Here is a 16,701-nt window from a genome sequence, read left to right as displayed (position 1 = left end):
TTATTTTGATAATAATGTTTGTTATAATAATTTGAATTTTTATAATTCAAATTGAATATTTTATACATCCTTTATACCATATTAATTTTATAAAACACCACCATTTTTATAAAATAGCAAGAACTTATAAAGGTTTGACTTTTTTTTATAAAAAGTCACTAGTTAATTAGGATGTACCTTTATCTTAAATGGCCAACTACTTAATCCTAGAGTAGCTTACCATTTGTCTAATCCATGCCCCCCCATGCACACCCCTTATAACTCACCCTACCCTCCTTCCCCCTATCTCTCTTAAACTCGGCTGAGAGGCCTTCATTCTTCACTCTTCTCTTCATTTTTCAACTTCTTCTCCAAGTTTGAGCTCTCATCTTCCATAGGTAAGTTCCTCCAAGTGATTCTTGAGTTTTTGGTAAGTACTTCCTCCTTAATCTAGTGATTCTACACACATCTATACTAGTTTCAATGCATTTACACACATTATCATGTGTTACTATTCATAGGATCTTCAAATCTTCAAAGTGTTCTTCAAGTTTTCTTGGCTTCAAAATTTCCATCTACAACCTTCCATTCATCAAGAAAACACACATAAGGTGAGTTCATACCCCTTAATTTTCAAGTTTAATTTTCCAAGTTTTAGGGGGGAATACAAGTAAACTTGTATAATAACACAAGTTGTTATAAATGCTTCTTCTTTAAATTGTGTAAAACTATTGTATTCATGAAAAGATGTTATTACTTAGTTATTTGAACATTTACATGTGGTATGTTTGTTTAGAAATGAAAAACTATGAAAAATAAGTATAAACAAATTATATGGTCTTGAGAAAATGGTCACAAAAACAAAACTATAAAAACTAGGTTTTTTATGAACATAATATGACTTTTCTAGAAAAAATGGTTATAACCAAGTTAATACACTTTTTTTGTGAGATATAAACCAAAATATGTTATTTGGAACATATGTCTTGAAACTAGCCAAAATACCAAAGATTTAGTCTTACAAAAAGAAAACTTAAAAACCTATCGTTTTATGTAAAGGCGAGTTTTCTACGACCCCTTTTTATGTTTTAAAAGTTTTGGGGGAGAATACACACTAAGCAATCCTATTTGGATGATTTAAAGGATTTGCAAACTAAAAATACAAGTAATGTCACTAAAACATATCTAAGCGTAAATATCAGCTTTTTACAGAAAAGTTGTGGTCTGTTCACGGGCTGTTTTACCCTTATTAAACTTAATGGATTCCACAACTATACAATATGCAATATTTCAGGTCTATATCTTTTTAAGGACTACTCGCACGCGTTCATACGATTTTTCTATAATTTAGGGTGATTTTTAAAAAACTACCTATCATTTCAGAACATTTTCGGACGATTGAAAATGAACATTTTCACTCTGGTTAGGAACCACTTAAGGTCAGGGTAAAAATTAAAGACAAAGTAGACTCATTTTCTAAGCTCTGAGAGTTTACGGATTCAAATTTCGACTTACGATGATTTTTCTATAAATTTTCTAAATACATGGACACAATAAAACATTTATAATAAACTATAATAGGTATAGTTTATGGGTAATTGACACTATTTTACCATTTTGGGATACAATACAAATAATTATTTAAAGGTATAATTATTTTACACTGTGTATTTACTATGGAAAGGTAATATTTCCACTTACAAAAGGGTTTTCATTACACTATACGCAAACAACTTATATATATATATATATATATATATATATATATATATATATATATATATATATATATATGTGTGTGTGTGTGTGTGTGTGAGAGTATATATGGACACAACAAAACATTTATAATAAACTATAATAGGTATGGTTGGGTCATTGACATTATTTTACCGTTTTGGGATACAATACAAATAATTATTTAAAGGTATAACTATTTTACACTATGTATTTATTATGGAAAGGCAATATTCCCAGTTACCAAAGGGTTTTCATTATACTATACGTAAACAACTTATATATATATATATATATATATATATATATATATATATATATATATATATATATATATATATGTGTGTGTGTGTGTGTGTGTGTGCGTGTGTGAGTATATATATGGACACAACAAAACATTTATAATAAACTATAATAATTATAGTTTATTGGTCATTGCCACTATTTTTCGGTTTTGGGATAATATACAATTAACCAGAATCTCCTGTAAGAGAGCGTGATACTTGTAGATAGATCTATGCGGGACTGACAATCCCGCACCTAAGCTGTTAGCTACAGCTAGACCGGCAGGTCTGGGGTGACAATTGTCATAACATTCCGACGTGTGGAGAACGTCGTAGCACGGTTATAATAACTCACATGGAATACATTTGGTTTACGGGGCAACATTCACTCAAATGGTTTTATATAATAAAACTACATAATACTATCTTCAAGTACAGAAGTACTTATACATTTTTGGTCTTAGGATTTTTAAGACTACAACTTATTTTAAGAAAATATTGGATTTTCTGGAACATACACTATTATTCTACAAGGAAAAGTTACATATTTTTCACGTACAAAACTTTTAGGAACTCACCAACTTAATTGTTGACACTTTTCAAACTACTTGTATTCTCAGGGAATCGTTAAGAAAGGTAATTATAAAGTTGTGAGGATGGATTTTACAGCGTCACACTATTCATCTTAGTCGTAATGTAATTGGAATTGAAACTAACAACATTCGGATACATTGTAATTTTCCCAATTATAATTATGATGGTTGTGTTGCTTTGATCACTATTATTCATTATGTTATGATACTGTTCATGAAAGTTGTCCACCCCCAGACGTTTCCGCCATTCTGGTTTGGGGGTGTGACAGATTGGTATCAAAGCATTGTTTATAGTGAACTAAGTATATCAAACCATGTAAGATATACAACTATAAATACAATGGGGGCTAAAACACTCTGATTAAAAAGTATACTTTTAAAAATAATGATATTTTAGTAAGTATAAGTACATCCATACATATTAGAGCTGTGTCATAACAAGAAAAATACAAAAGTAATAAGATAAGTTGAACACTACGAGTAGGCCTAGGTGGTATGTAATTAGATCTTGAATAAATATAGCATGATCAACTATATTTATCTGAGATGTGATTAACATGTGCTTGGGAATAGTCGTGGTGAACAACAAGTCTAAAACTTACCAACACCCCATAAAAAGAAACTCTAGAATCAAACATAAAGTTTAAAATACTATAGGAGTATTTTATGATACTATAGAACCATACACCTAGATTCTTTATGCGTCCCTTATACCTCAATTCTTGCACATGGTCGGATTTCGCCACGAAGACCCCTATTACCCTGCCATGGCAGCCAACGGATGGATCAAGGAGGAGCCAAAAGAGGTTCATGAGGAGGATCCAGAAGAGGATCGTGAAGAGTACCAAGAGATGGATTACGAGGAGGAGGATTCTGAGGAGGGATCAGATGAGGAGGCAGGCGTTGGGGATATCGTTAATGAACCTTAGCCTTTCAGAAGCAGGCATGAGCCCTTTTCACCTCCCTCCTTCCAGGATGCGCCCATACAATGGGCAACCCAGCTGCATTCATGGGCTAGAGAAGACGGTCGACGATCCAACATCGATCTACATTTATAGAGTGATAGACACCTAGCATGCCATTGACTTGTAATCCTAAAATGATGGTATTATAGTCACCCATACTACCATCTCTATCATACCTATGGACTCACGGTACAATACCGTTCTTTCCATCTTCCCATTCGAGGCATACGACCTCATCATATTGCCTTACAACTAACATAACATAACTACAATAGTCTAACACATTTTCGTACACTAACAGTACACCAGCATCCCACTGTACAATAGATATATAATTTCATATATATTATAGTGGAAAACTCTTCTCATATAGTTTAATAGTCATCAACCAAACCATCTATATACATTCCACAACAATACTCCACCATATAAATTATCCATTTCTCGTAACCATAATTGACTTCCCCCACATTCCACTATGCACAACCAATATACATATATTAATCATTTAATCTATATAGGATAACTTATCTACAATGCAACTGTTATAAGTGTCAAACCCAACAAATAATAGGGGTACAATAGACTCCAAATACACTACTTTAATGCACTAAAAAGTAGTACAAGGCAAGCAGGGTCGAACCACAGAGACACGGGATAAAAGTATGTACCTCTTTGTGCAAGGTAATTTGGTCACAAAGGGTGGTTTTGTTTGCAAAAGTTAAATAATGAAATTAACAATCTACTATAAGAACATGCAAAAAAAGGAAATACATTTCTAAACAAGTTCTTGGAATGGTTCTAGTTCTAGTTTGCAATGTTGTTGTTTAAATTTATTATGACTTGATGTAATTAATGATTTCTATTTTAAGTTGGTACTGAAAGATATTAACATGCTCTAATACCTCTTAATTTTTTTATTCCAACCTTTAAGTATCCGTAGTAGTCTTACAACCAACCTAGCTGTTATCACATTATGATAATCATTTCACAGTGATATTACAACTATATAAGCTACCACTTATTTAACTATATTTCTTAAGTGGTATTACAACTATATATGCTTCCCTTACAACATATTCATTTATAAGTATGGAATTACAAACACCAAGTCTTCCATTAACTTGTATTTCCAAAAGACGGTATTACAATCACCCAGAGTACACTCTTTCCACTATCAATCTACAAATATAGCGTTACAGACACCTAGTCTGCCATTGACTTGCAATTCTCCAACATCGATCTACAAGTATAGCGTGACAGACACCTAGCCTGCCATTGACTTGTATTCCTAAAATGATGGTATTACAGTCATCCATACTACCACATGTATCATACCTATAGACTCACGATACAATAGCATTCTTGCATCTTCCCATTCGAGGCATACAACCTCATCATACTGCCTTATAACTAACAAAACATAACTACTATAGTCTAACAAATATTCGTACACTAACAGTACACCAACATCCCACTGTACAATAGATATATAATGTCATATATATGATAGTGGAATACTCCTCTCATACAGTTTAATAGTCATCAACCAAACCATCTATATACATTCCACAACAATACTCCACCATATAAATTCTCCATTTCTCGTAACCATAATCGACTTCGCCCAAATTCCACTACGTGCAACCAATACAAGTATATTAATCATTTAACCTATATAGGATAGTTTATCTATAATTCACCTATTAGGAGTGTCAAACCCAACAAATAATAAGGGTATAGTAGACTCCAAATACACTGCTCTAATGCACTAAAAAGTAGTACAAGGTAAGGAGGGTCGAACCACATAGAAACGTGTTAAAAGTATATACCTCTTTGTGCAAGGTAATTTGGTCACAAAGGGGGGTTTTGTTTGCAAAAGTCAAATAATGAAAATAACAATCTACTATAAGAACATGCGGAAAAAGGAAATAGATTTGTAAACAAGTTGTTGGAATGGTTCTAGTTCTAGTTCTCAATGTTGTTGTTTAACTTGATTATGACTTGATGTAATTCATGATTTCTATTATAAGTTGGTACTGAAAGATATTAATACGCTCTAATACCTCTCTTTTGCCAAATTATCTAACCAAAACATGCTCTTTGACTAGACCTAGATTTACTAATTCAACCTAAACACGCTCTTAGATTGTATTGAAAAACTGCATTAAGTTTTGTACAAGCTTCCCAACAATGTTTATTTCTTCTCTTATGCTCGGAAGTGTGGAAACATGTGATATATGTTTTACAATAAGAAAACCTATTGTTTGTTACCAATTATTAACTTAATAGAATGATTAGGTGCCCTAAAAGTTAATTAACCATACAAAAATTCAATTCATGAAAGTGGCCAATCAAACACAAATCGAATTCAAGGGTTCTAGTTTGAACAAAAAAATAATCACTAGAATAGAATCATAAGTCAAACATCAAATCATATGCTTCAAGTCAAGCAATCAACATGTTTTGAACAAGAACTAGAAATTAGGGTTTCATAGCCACACATGGCTAAGAACAAATCAAACAAGAATAAAGATGGAATTGAAATGTTTAATTCTCACAAAAGGAAATAAAAAGTGCTTGCAATGATTAGTAGCCTTCAAGAATTCCCAAATATCTCCCAAAATCGCCAGAAGTTGTTCCAACCCCCCCCCCCCCCCGGGTAAAAATGGCGACTTTCGTATCTTATTAACTGCTCATGATTTTCTCATGTGCCTAACTCAAGGCCATGTGTTTTTAGCATGGAAATGCCTTTTCCCATGTGTTTTTAGAATGATCATGTGTTTTTGGCATGGCCCGCGCTTTTTGCTAAAAACCCAATAAGTCTTCCAAGTTGGTTCCTTCTCCAGTCTAACTTCACCCGAGTCATGTTGCTAAAAAATAAGATGAAAAAGGACAAACTCGACCCATGTTGGTGTGTCACGAAATGTGTTTCAAACATAGTCCTTTCTATGATGATATGCAACGACTCAGGTTATGTCTTCATGTTTTATTGTATGACATGACTGGTCCATCTTCTCTTTAAACTCCAATGCTCCATACTCCATGTTCCATGTTCCAAGCTCCATGCTCCATGCTCCATGCTCCATGATGCCTACAAAATAAATCAAAAATAGTGAAGTACCAGACATTCTTAATAAAATATGCAATTGCCCAAATAATTAACTAAATGCAAGAATTATGAAGTAGAATGCTATGAAAGTACGGAAATAAACATGTAAAATAGGTGCATAAAATGCACCTATTAGCAGCTCAACCAACTCATTATTTCACATAACAATAACTTGCTATAACGTCCAATCATATCAGTTCACCATAGCTTTCCACCACATGCAACCCTATAGGTTCTAAACCCATAATATAACATTTCTCAATAATCATAATAATGTATTTATCACGTTATTAACATAATTCAGTAATAAACATACATCTAGATAACAATTATCCAGAAGAGAAGTATGATTACCCACATGGTTAGGTAGTGAATAATAACTATTAATCTGGCCTCGAACTCTATGCTGCTTTCCAATTCATTACTTGTCCAGACCTATTTGGATAATACATCAAGTTCATTATAACTTGTCTAGTCTTACCATGTATTAACACAATTATCAATTACCTGAGAATTAACTAAACTCGGTAACCATCTGTTACCAAATAACCAAGCTCTCAAATATAACTGCTAGACAACTTAATCTCGTAATCCGTTAGCCCATTCAACATTCCCATTACATTAGGGTTCATAACACTTACCAACCAGATTAAGTATTTCACCGTTAGATTCACCAATTAAACTTATCACTGAGTTCGTAATAGCACCATATTATGACTCTTATAACATACTCGATGTCTAATAACCCTCCATAAAATACCACGTAAACATACTTACGCAATAACAAAACAATATAATACCTTTGTTCAATCAGTTATTTCTACTCTTATACCATCGTCTATGATCACCATCTTTTGCTCCATATTTATTCAAGTTTGTTTTTTATTCTACTTCTCTAAATAATTCCCTGAATGAAACATGTACAACATATATATATTTGGAACTGAATCGAAACCACGTTGCGGACCTTTATGGTGGCGTCGCAACCACATGTCAAGATCCAAAACCTCTTCGTGTCAACACATTTCGAAAACTAAGATTCACACCTTCTACTAGATGTGCCATGATTTTTTCCACGTTTCGTTCTGGCCACATGTTCCCTGCAGTCACAACACTTAAACGTGTCGCGAAGCCACATTCCTTTAATACTTTAAGTTATAACAATGTACTGTCCTTTACGTCGCATTCCTATTTACTTTTTTTTCCACAATCTCAAAGCATGTTGCTCTGTCATGCTTAGAGTTTTTTTAATAACTTATCAACCCACTCTATTTGGCAATGCATTTGGTAGCACTTCATGTAATAATACTTGTCATGAAAGTAGGTGTTACATAAAACAAGTTAGGACCATCTTATGAAACATTATATATGTTAACAATTTCAATCATTAGACCACAAATAAAATACTAGAGATAGAGTGTGTTTGTTGATTCTTGATCATATGAATAATAGTAAGGGGCTCGATATCCATGATTAGATTCAGTTCTCTATGTTTCAGCTTCTTACTTCCCTTTAGCCACTGCTTATTCTTACAAACATCAATACTACATCTTCAGTCCAATACTAAGGAGTTAGAAGTAATATTTCCATTGTATTGTATATACGACTATGTTGTACTCTTTGGTTTGTAGCTTCTTTAGATCTTTCATGTATATTAGGAATCTATGCTTTCTTAGTCCCATTCCTGGCAGTGGAACCATATTGCCTCAACATGATTGTTTGAGTTGTCTTAAAGTCAGCCTTTCTATTTCCATCAGTGTTGGATAACGTTCTTCTTCCTGATAAAACTGTTTCCTGATAGTAAACATAAAGGAATGAAGATGGAGTTTCTAAGCTTGACCATGTTATTTCAAGTGGTTTTTAACATGGCATGCAACTCCATGATGGTCTTTTACAAGCTGTTGATATCAAAATCAAGGTGAACTAATTATATGAACTTGTCATCTAGTTGATGATAATATCCATAGCCAATTCCTGACCAAATGGAAATCATAATCGCTCCAATATGTCAATGTAGGATGTACACTGACATTCTCTCCTTCCTGCAAATTTAGATGCATTAACCGGAGGAACCTCGGGAAGAGCTTCATCAAGGAAACGTTCTTTCTTTTCATACATGAGAACTATTCTTAAGTCTTAAATCCAATTGAGATCGTTCATCCCAGTCAACTTATCCCTTCAGAAGATTTATACTAGAATTAAATTGCTTACAAAACAATAAATAAAACGACATGAAGGTCACAAAAAATTACAAATTTAAAACCAAAATAATGAACCAAACATCACACATATAGATCTACTAGGGCAAAATATCTTCATGTCAAACAACAAAATATACACTTACTATGTTTACACGTTACACTGTTATTAAAATTTAATTTAACAACATAAACATGTAAACATATGAAACATCCCAAAAATATAGGCCAAAAATTTTGTTTTAAAATCATTTATAATAAAACCATACGTCATCCATCATCATAGAGAAAACCATAATCATGTATCTCAAAGCATCATGTAAAAATACTGTATCAAATCATATGAAAATATCAGAGTCTAAACATCCCAGACTGAAACTATGGTGTGTGCCATGCGATCATCCAGAGCCTTTCCCCTTGCTAGTGGAAGTACCTTAAACCAAAACTGAAAACTGTAAGCACGAAGCTTAGTGAGTACCCCAAACTACCACATACCATACACATATCAAGCAACTAGGAGATATGGGCCCCGCCCACTCTCATGGAGATTCGGGCCTCGCCCACACTCCTCTATCTAGGAGATTCAGGCCCCGCCCACACTCCGTTGTCTAGGAGATTCGGGCCCTGCCCACACTCAGCTGCCTAGGAGATTCGGGCCCTACCCACACTCCGCTGCCTAGGAGATTCGGGCCCTGCCCACACTCCGCTATCTAGGAGATTTGGGCCCCGCCCACACTCCGCTGTCTATGAGATTCGGGCCCCGCCCACACTCCGCTACTAACATGCATACAAGTATCACACAGACAACGAGTACATCTACCAATCAATCACATATCTATACTCAATTAATACTATAAGCATCGGGCCCCGCCCAGTCTAACTACTATCAGATTCGGGCCCCACCCACACTTTGCTACTAACATAAAACCATCCGGCCCCGCCCACACTAAGCTACTACATATCACTTATACGGGTCGACCTTGGTGACGTAGACCCGTTCCTACTGAAGGAAACTCACCTCGGAAGACTGACTGCTGAAAACTCGAGCGAGGAATCCCTGTCTACTGCTCCGGCGACTCTCCGACTATCAATTCCATAATAACACTTAATCAGAATCGGCTAATCCTCTCTTAGGGTAGAATGACCATTTTACCCCTGGTCAAAGTCAAAGTCAAAGTCAAGGTCAACTCCCAGTCAACCCAAATCATCGAGTTATCTCCCAACTCGGCGAGTCCCTGAATGTTCAAACCCGTGGTCAACTGAGTCAACTCGTCGAGTCCCCTCACAGACTCGTCGAGTTCTTGTTGTCATAAAAATCGGGACAACACGATACGACTCGTCGAGTTACCTTATGGACTCGACGAGTCCTTCTGTCTGTTTAGCCATCTTAACAGATTAAGCCCCTAACTCCTAGATCCAAGGTTCTTAGCTCGTTTTTCCACTGGAAAGGCCCTCCTATGGGTAAAGTTTCCAACTTTACCCATTCATAGCTCTTCTAAAAGGGTTTAGACAAAACCCTAATTCCTATAAAACATGAATCTTGTCCAAAAGGCCATATAATCTCAAATCCATGCATACAAACCCAGATCTAAGGTCTTAGCATCTGTTGAACACATAAAGCTTCGAACTTTCCTTCCATGCATGGTCTTTTAGGGCTAAAAAGACCATAAACTTGCTCATATGCTTGCATGGGGCTTCCATGGTCATAAAGTTTGCACCCTTATGCCATGGAACCCTTTCTAGATTCTAGATCTAAGATATAAGTCACTTGGGACGTCCTAACCCCAAGGACCAAGGTTCTTGACCCAAAACTTTTATAATATGGAGATAACTAGATCTAAGAGAAGAATGATCAAGTTGGAAGCTTGATTAACAGAAAATGCAGTAAATGAAGTGTAGCTCCTGGATCTACTTCTTCCCCTTTGAGCCTTCTATCTTCTTCTTCTCCCACGAGCTTTACAATGCACAAAAACACTCAAAAATGGAAAGAGCTAGCTAAAGATCACTTATGGCAGATTAGGGTTTCGATAATAGGGTTTGGAGGTGATGGAGGCTGGGGTGGAGGCCAGATATGATGCTTAAATAGGGTGCAAACCCTGAAAATTAGGGTTTCCTCCTGATGGACCTACTCGCCGAGTCTAGGCTCGGACTTGTCGAGTAGACCATTTAAATTTTGTGGCCAAGCTGGCACCTACTCGACAAGTTAGGGCTACCAACTCGTCGAGTAGCTCTTATAAAATGAATATTTTAATAAATTAAATGCGTACCAGGACCGGGGCGTTACAATTCTCCCCCACTTGTCTTAGACTTCGTCCTCGAAGTCTGTTGCGTCTGAAAACAACTCTGGGTAGTGCTCCCTCATCTCCTCCTCGGGCTCCCATGTCTACTCTGAACCCTTGCGGTACCGCCACTGCACCTTAACTAACTCCACCCTCTTGTTCCTTAGCTCCTTCGTCTTGCGATCTAAAATCGCCACTGGTCTCTCGATGTAGTTCAGGCTGTCATCAACTTGAATATCCTCAAGGGGTACCACTGTTGAATCATCCACTTAGCACTTCCGCAAGAAACATGGAAAGTGTTGTGGATCTGGCTGAGCTATGCTGGAAGATCTAACTAGTAAGCAACCCGACCCACCAGGGCCAACACCCTAAACGGACCTATAAACATGGGGCCCAGCTTGCCCCGCTTCCGGAACCTGATAAGACCCTTCCAGGGTGACACCTTCAGGAGGACCATATTGCCCACCAGAAACTCCAAGTCTGAACGCCGCTTGTCGGCGTAGCTCTTTTGCCGACTCTAAGCAGTCTGGAGCCTGCTCCGGACCTGCTGGATCTACTCGGTGGTCTTGAGTACTACCTCCGTGCTCCCCATAACTCTCTGACCGACCTCACCCCAAGAGATTGGGGTCCTACACTTCCTCCCATATAGCATCTCAAAGAGAGGTCGGTCTATGTTGGCATGGTAACTGTTGTTATACGAAAATTCCGCTAACGGAAGATACGTATCCCAACTGCCACCAAAATCTAACACGCATGCGCGTAGCATGTCCTCGATAGTCTGAATCGTTCTCTCACTCTGCCCGTCCGTCTAGGGATGGAAAGCGGTGCTAAAGTGGAGACGAGTACCCATCTCCTCGTGAAACCGCTTCCAAAATCTGGAAGTAAAACGGACATCTTGGTCTGACACCACCGAGACAGGCACTCCATGACGTGGCACTACCTCTCGAACATAAATCTCGGCTAACTTCTCAGCCGAGATGCTCTCCTAGATCGGTATGAATGGGCGCTCTTGGTCAACCGATCCACGATGACCCAGATCGCATCAACCCCACGTGCGGTCCTGGGAAGCTTAGTGATGAAATCCATAGTAATGTCCTGCCACTTCCACATAAGGATGTCTAAAGGTTTCATCTTTCCATGAGGTCTCTGGTGCTCTGCCTTGACCTTCCTGCAGGCCAGGCATATCTCAACGTACCAAGCTACGTCCCGCTTCATGCATGGCCACCAGTAATCGGGTCGAAGATCTCTGTACATCTTCGTCGCCCCAGAATGGATGGAGAACCTCGACTTATGGGCCCCATCCATCAGAACCTGCCGTACTCCACCCCAGTACGGAACCTAAACCCTCCCATGCAGGTTCAACAATCCTCGGCTGTCATAATCAAACGAGGCCACCCGGCCTACAATCCGCTCACACTTCTGACGCTCTTCCTTCAGGCCCTCGACCTGCGCCTCTCGGATCTGCTCCAGTAATGGAGTAATCACTGTCATCCTCAGACAGATGTCTCGAATCGGGGTCACTACCGCCTTGCGGCTCGGAGCATCGGCCACTACGTTGGCCTTTCCTGGGTGGTAAAGGATCTCACAATCATAGTCCTTCACCACATCTAACCACCGACGCTGCCTCATGTTCCAATTCGGCTGATCCATGAGATACCTCAAACTTCTTGTGATCCATGTAAATGGTACACCGTACCCCATAGAGGTAATGCCGCCAAATCTTGAGTGCGAAAACCACTGCCCCCAGCTCTAAATCGTGCGTCGGATAATTAGCCTCGTGAGGCTTCAACTGTCTCGAGGGATAAGCTATCACATAACCTCGCTGCATTACCACTGCCCCCATGCCTATGATCGAAGCATCACAGTAAACTACGAAATCATCTACACCCTCTGGCAGAGTGAGAATCGGAGCCTCGCACAATCATTGCCTGAGCGTCTCAAAGGCTATCTGCTGCTCATGTCCCCAGCGAAAACTACCGACTTCTTGGTCAGTCGGGTCAACGGAAATACAATCTTGGAGAAGTCTAGAATAAATCTCCTATAATACCCTACCAGACCCAGGAAACTCTGATTCTCGGTTGGAGACCTCAGAATCCCCTACTGCATCACGGCCTCTATCTTGGCCAGATCGACCAGAATACCCTTCTGGTTGACAAGATGCCCAAGGAACTGCACCTCGCACAACCAGAACTCACACTTGGAGAACTTCGCATATAGTCTCTCCCTCCTCAGTGTCTCTAGCACCTCCCTCAGGTGCTCCTCATGCTGCTCCCGGGTCTTGGAGTAAACCAAGCTGTCATCAATGAAAACTATTACAGACCGATCCAACATCGGTCTGCATACGCGGTTCATGAGGTCCATGAACGCGGCTGGAGCATTGGTGAACCCAAACGGCATCACCACAAACTCATAATAACCATAACGAGTCCTAAAAGCTGTCTTCTGCACATCATCATCCCCGGCTCACATCTGGTGATATCCTGACCGTAGATCAATCTTGGAGAACCAAGATGCTCCCTGAAGTTGATCAAACAAATCATCTATCCTCGGAAGTGGGTAACGGTTCTTCACTGTTACTTTGTTCAGCTTCCAGTAATCGATACACATGCGATGTGACCCGTTCTTCTTCTTCACAAACAGGATCGGGGCTCCCTATGGTGAACTGCTCGGCCTGATGAAACCCTTGTCTAGCAGCTCCTGCAGCTGCGTAGACAACTCCTGCATCTCGGGAGGAGCCAACCGATATGGTGCCTTGGCTATCGGAGCCTCACCAGGGACCAATTCAATCCTAAACTCAACCTATCTCTCCAGAGGTACCCCAAGTAAATCCTCCGGGAATACGTCCGGGTACTCTCGCACTATCGGTACATCATCAAAGGTCTCCTTACCCTTATTCCGGGTATCCATGACATAGGCGATGTATCCTGCGCAACCATGCTGGATGTGGCACCTCGCCCTCGTTGCTGAACATAAGATCGGTCCGCACTGTGGCCTCTCGCCCTGAATCACTAGCTCTCCCCCACTAGGAGTACGAACCCTCACTAGCTTCTGCTCACAATCAATCACTGCCCCATTGGAGCTCAACCAATCCATACACACTATGACCTTATTCCCACGCAGGGGAATAGGAACCAGATCCACTGAAAAAGGCTGATCGAATAACCGTAGCGTACATCCTCTATGAACCCCCGCAACACTGACAGTCCTATCTTCGGCTATCTCTACATCAAGTGGGCAATCCAGCTCCCCCGGATCTCTACTAAATCGCATGATAAGTGCGAGCGACACAAAAGATTGGGTAGCCCCCGAGTCAAACAATACCATAGTTGATATGCCGTTCACTAAGTACGATCCTATACACAAACACACAAACATGAGTAATAATCATAAATAATAAAGAGATAATGGAGAAGATACATACCCGTAACCACATCAGGGGTTGCACGTGCCTCCTCTGCTGTCAACTGGAAGGCTCTACTCTTCGTCGCTGGCGCCTCTGCCCGGCCCTTACGGCCGTCTGTAATCCTCAAAGTAGTAGGAGCGGGTGCTACCACCTGCCCTGCTGATGCTAGACTCGGACACTGGGACCTCTTGTGTCCCCTCTAATTGCAATGAAAAAAAATCAGATCAAATGCTGTAGTGGTGGTAGTAGCAGTACAATCCCTCCTGACATGTCCAATTCGGCCGCACTTGAAGCAGCCTGAACTACCCGCCCTACACGGCCCCTCATTCCCCCTGCCGCACTTGCCACAACGGCCTCTGCCCTGCTGACCCTTCCCTCGAGAATCTACCTTGGGCCTTTAGCCCGAACCCTCCGTGCCAGACACTGCCTCTGGATTCCTCTTCCTCTCGATCTCCAAATCAATCTCCCTCTCATGAGCCCTCGCTATCATATCCTACAGCGTCCTGCAGCTGGACCATCTCACAAACTGTCTGATATCACTCCTCAGCATCTCATGGTATCACGCCTTTTTCATCTCCTCGTCTGCCACGTACTGCGGAACGAGAAGGGCCCTCACTCTGAACTTGACGGTAATCTCCGCCACTGTCTCGGTCGTCTGTCGAAGATCCTGGAACTCCCTAGCAAGCTCCTGCACCTCAATAACATGTGCGAACTCGGCCCTAAACCTGGTCGTGAAATCACCCCAGGTCATCACGTCCAACACTATGTCACCACCAATAGCTCTCCCTACCTCCTCCCACCAGTCACGTGCCCTGTCCTTAAGAAGGCAGGATGCAAGCCTAACCTTGTCTCCCTCGGGACATCTGCTGGTGCAGAACGCGTTGGCGACATCAGCCAACCACCTGCTGCTAGCAATGGGGTCCCGAGCCCCATGATAGTCGAGAGCTCCACATGCTCTGAACTCCCTGAAAGTCAGTGTGCGCGATCCCATCATGGCCGTTATCTCAGTGCGAAAAGCGCTCAACTTCTCATCCAGAAGCTCTAAAATACCCTCCTTGACCGATCCAAAGATCACAGGAGTCTGCTCTAGAATATTGTGTGTAACCTTAGACGAAATAAACTCTCTCGTCTGCTCATCCATCTGCTCGGACACAGAGCCCGAGCCTGATCCCTCCCCTGAAGTGCCCGCCGGCCTAGGATGTAGAACCACCATACTGAAAATACACCATAACAAACATCAGTATACTCAACAAATCTCGAGGGATCTAACATACTACAAGTTTCCTGGATTCATCTTGGCCTTCCTTGATTCGAGTACGGATCCTCTGCTTTCAATAGTACAGGCCCATACTACCTTCCACATATATTCGTACTTTCCTCAAGAACTGCCTTGACTCCACCAAGTCCCTTCTACTACTACTGCTGATCTCGTACTAAACTCTTCCTAGGCTTGCCCTAGGGCAATCACCAACCCACTCTCCGCCATCAGCTGCATAAGAAGTCCCTACTATCTCCCCCTAACTAGCTCGTAAATACTATTACATATCACTAAGACTATATAATTCTTCGAATGAGAGGTTCTACCCTACAACGGTTAGATTCAAACGAGAGCTGCGAAATAAGGCTAAACCTAACGTTCTGAAATTATTTAGTCCTTGCAATATGTAACTTAACATATTTGTTTACTAGTTAGTAAAAGATAACTAGAACTCCTAATAGCACAAAGCAAGCAGCATTCGAGCATCAAGTAAACAAAATCAAGCATATCTCTCTCAGGCTATCCCTAACTAATCTCTACTAGCATGCAGTTCATAAAGCTGAGATACATATAACAGGCACATAAGGCATCTTTCCTAGATCCTTAGCATGCAATTCTCATAAAGCTAATAATCATAACATAACAAAAACTTGTATGGATAATTTGGGAGTACATACTTTAGCTCGGCTGATTGCATTCACCACACCCTTTTATCTTTTTCAAAGTTCTTTTCTCTTTTCAAAAATTCTTTTCTTTTTTCTCAAGTTCTTTTTATAAAAATGATTTTCCTTTGAAAATTTTCATACCAATTCCTTAGTTTGAGTTCAGACACACCCCAGAGCGTGCCTGAATCCCTCAAACCAAGGCTCTGATACCAACTTGAAACATCCCAAAAA

Source organism: Lactuca virosa, chromosome 5, assembly GCF_052849685.1.
Source record: "Lactuca virosa cultivar CGN04683 chromosome 5, Lactuca_virosa_CGN04683_v6, whole genome shotgun sequence".
Lineage (NCBI taxonomy): Eukaryota > Viridiplantae > Streptophyta > Magnoliopsida > Asterales > Asteraceae > Lactuca > Lactuca virosa.
This window is presented reverse-complemented; position numbering follows the sequence as displayed.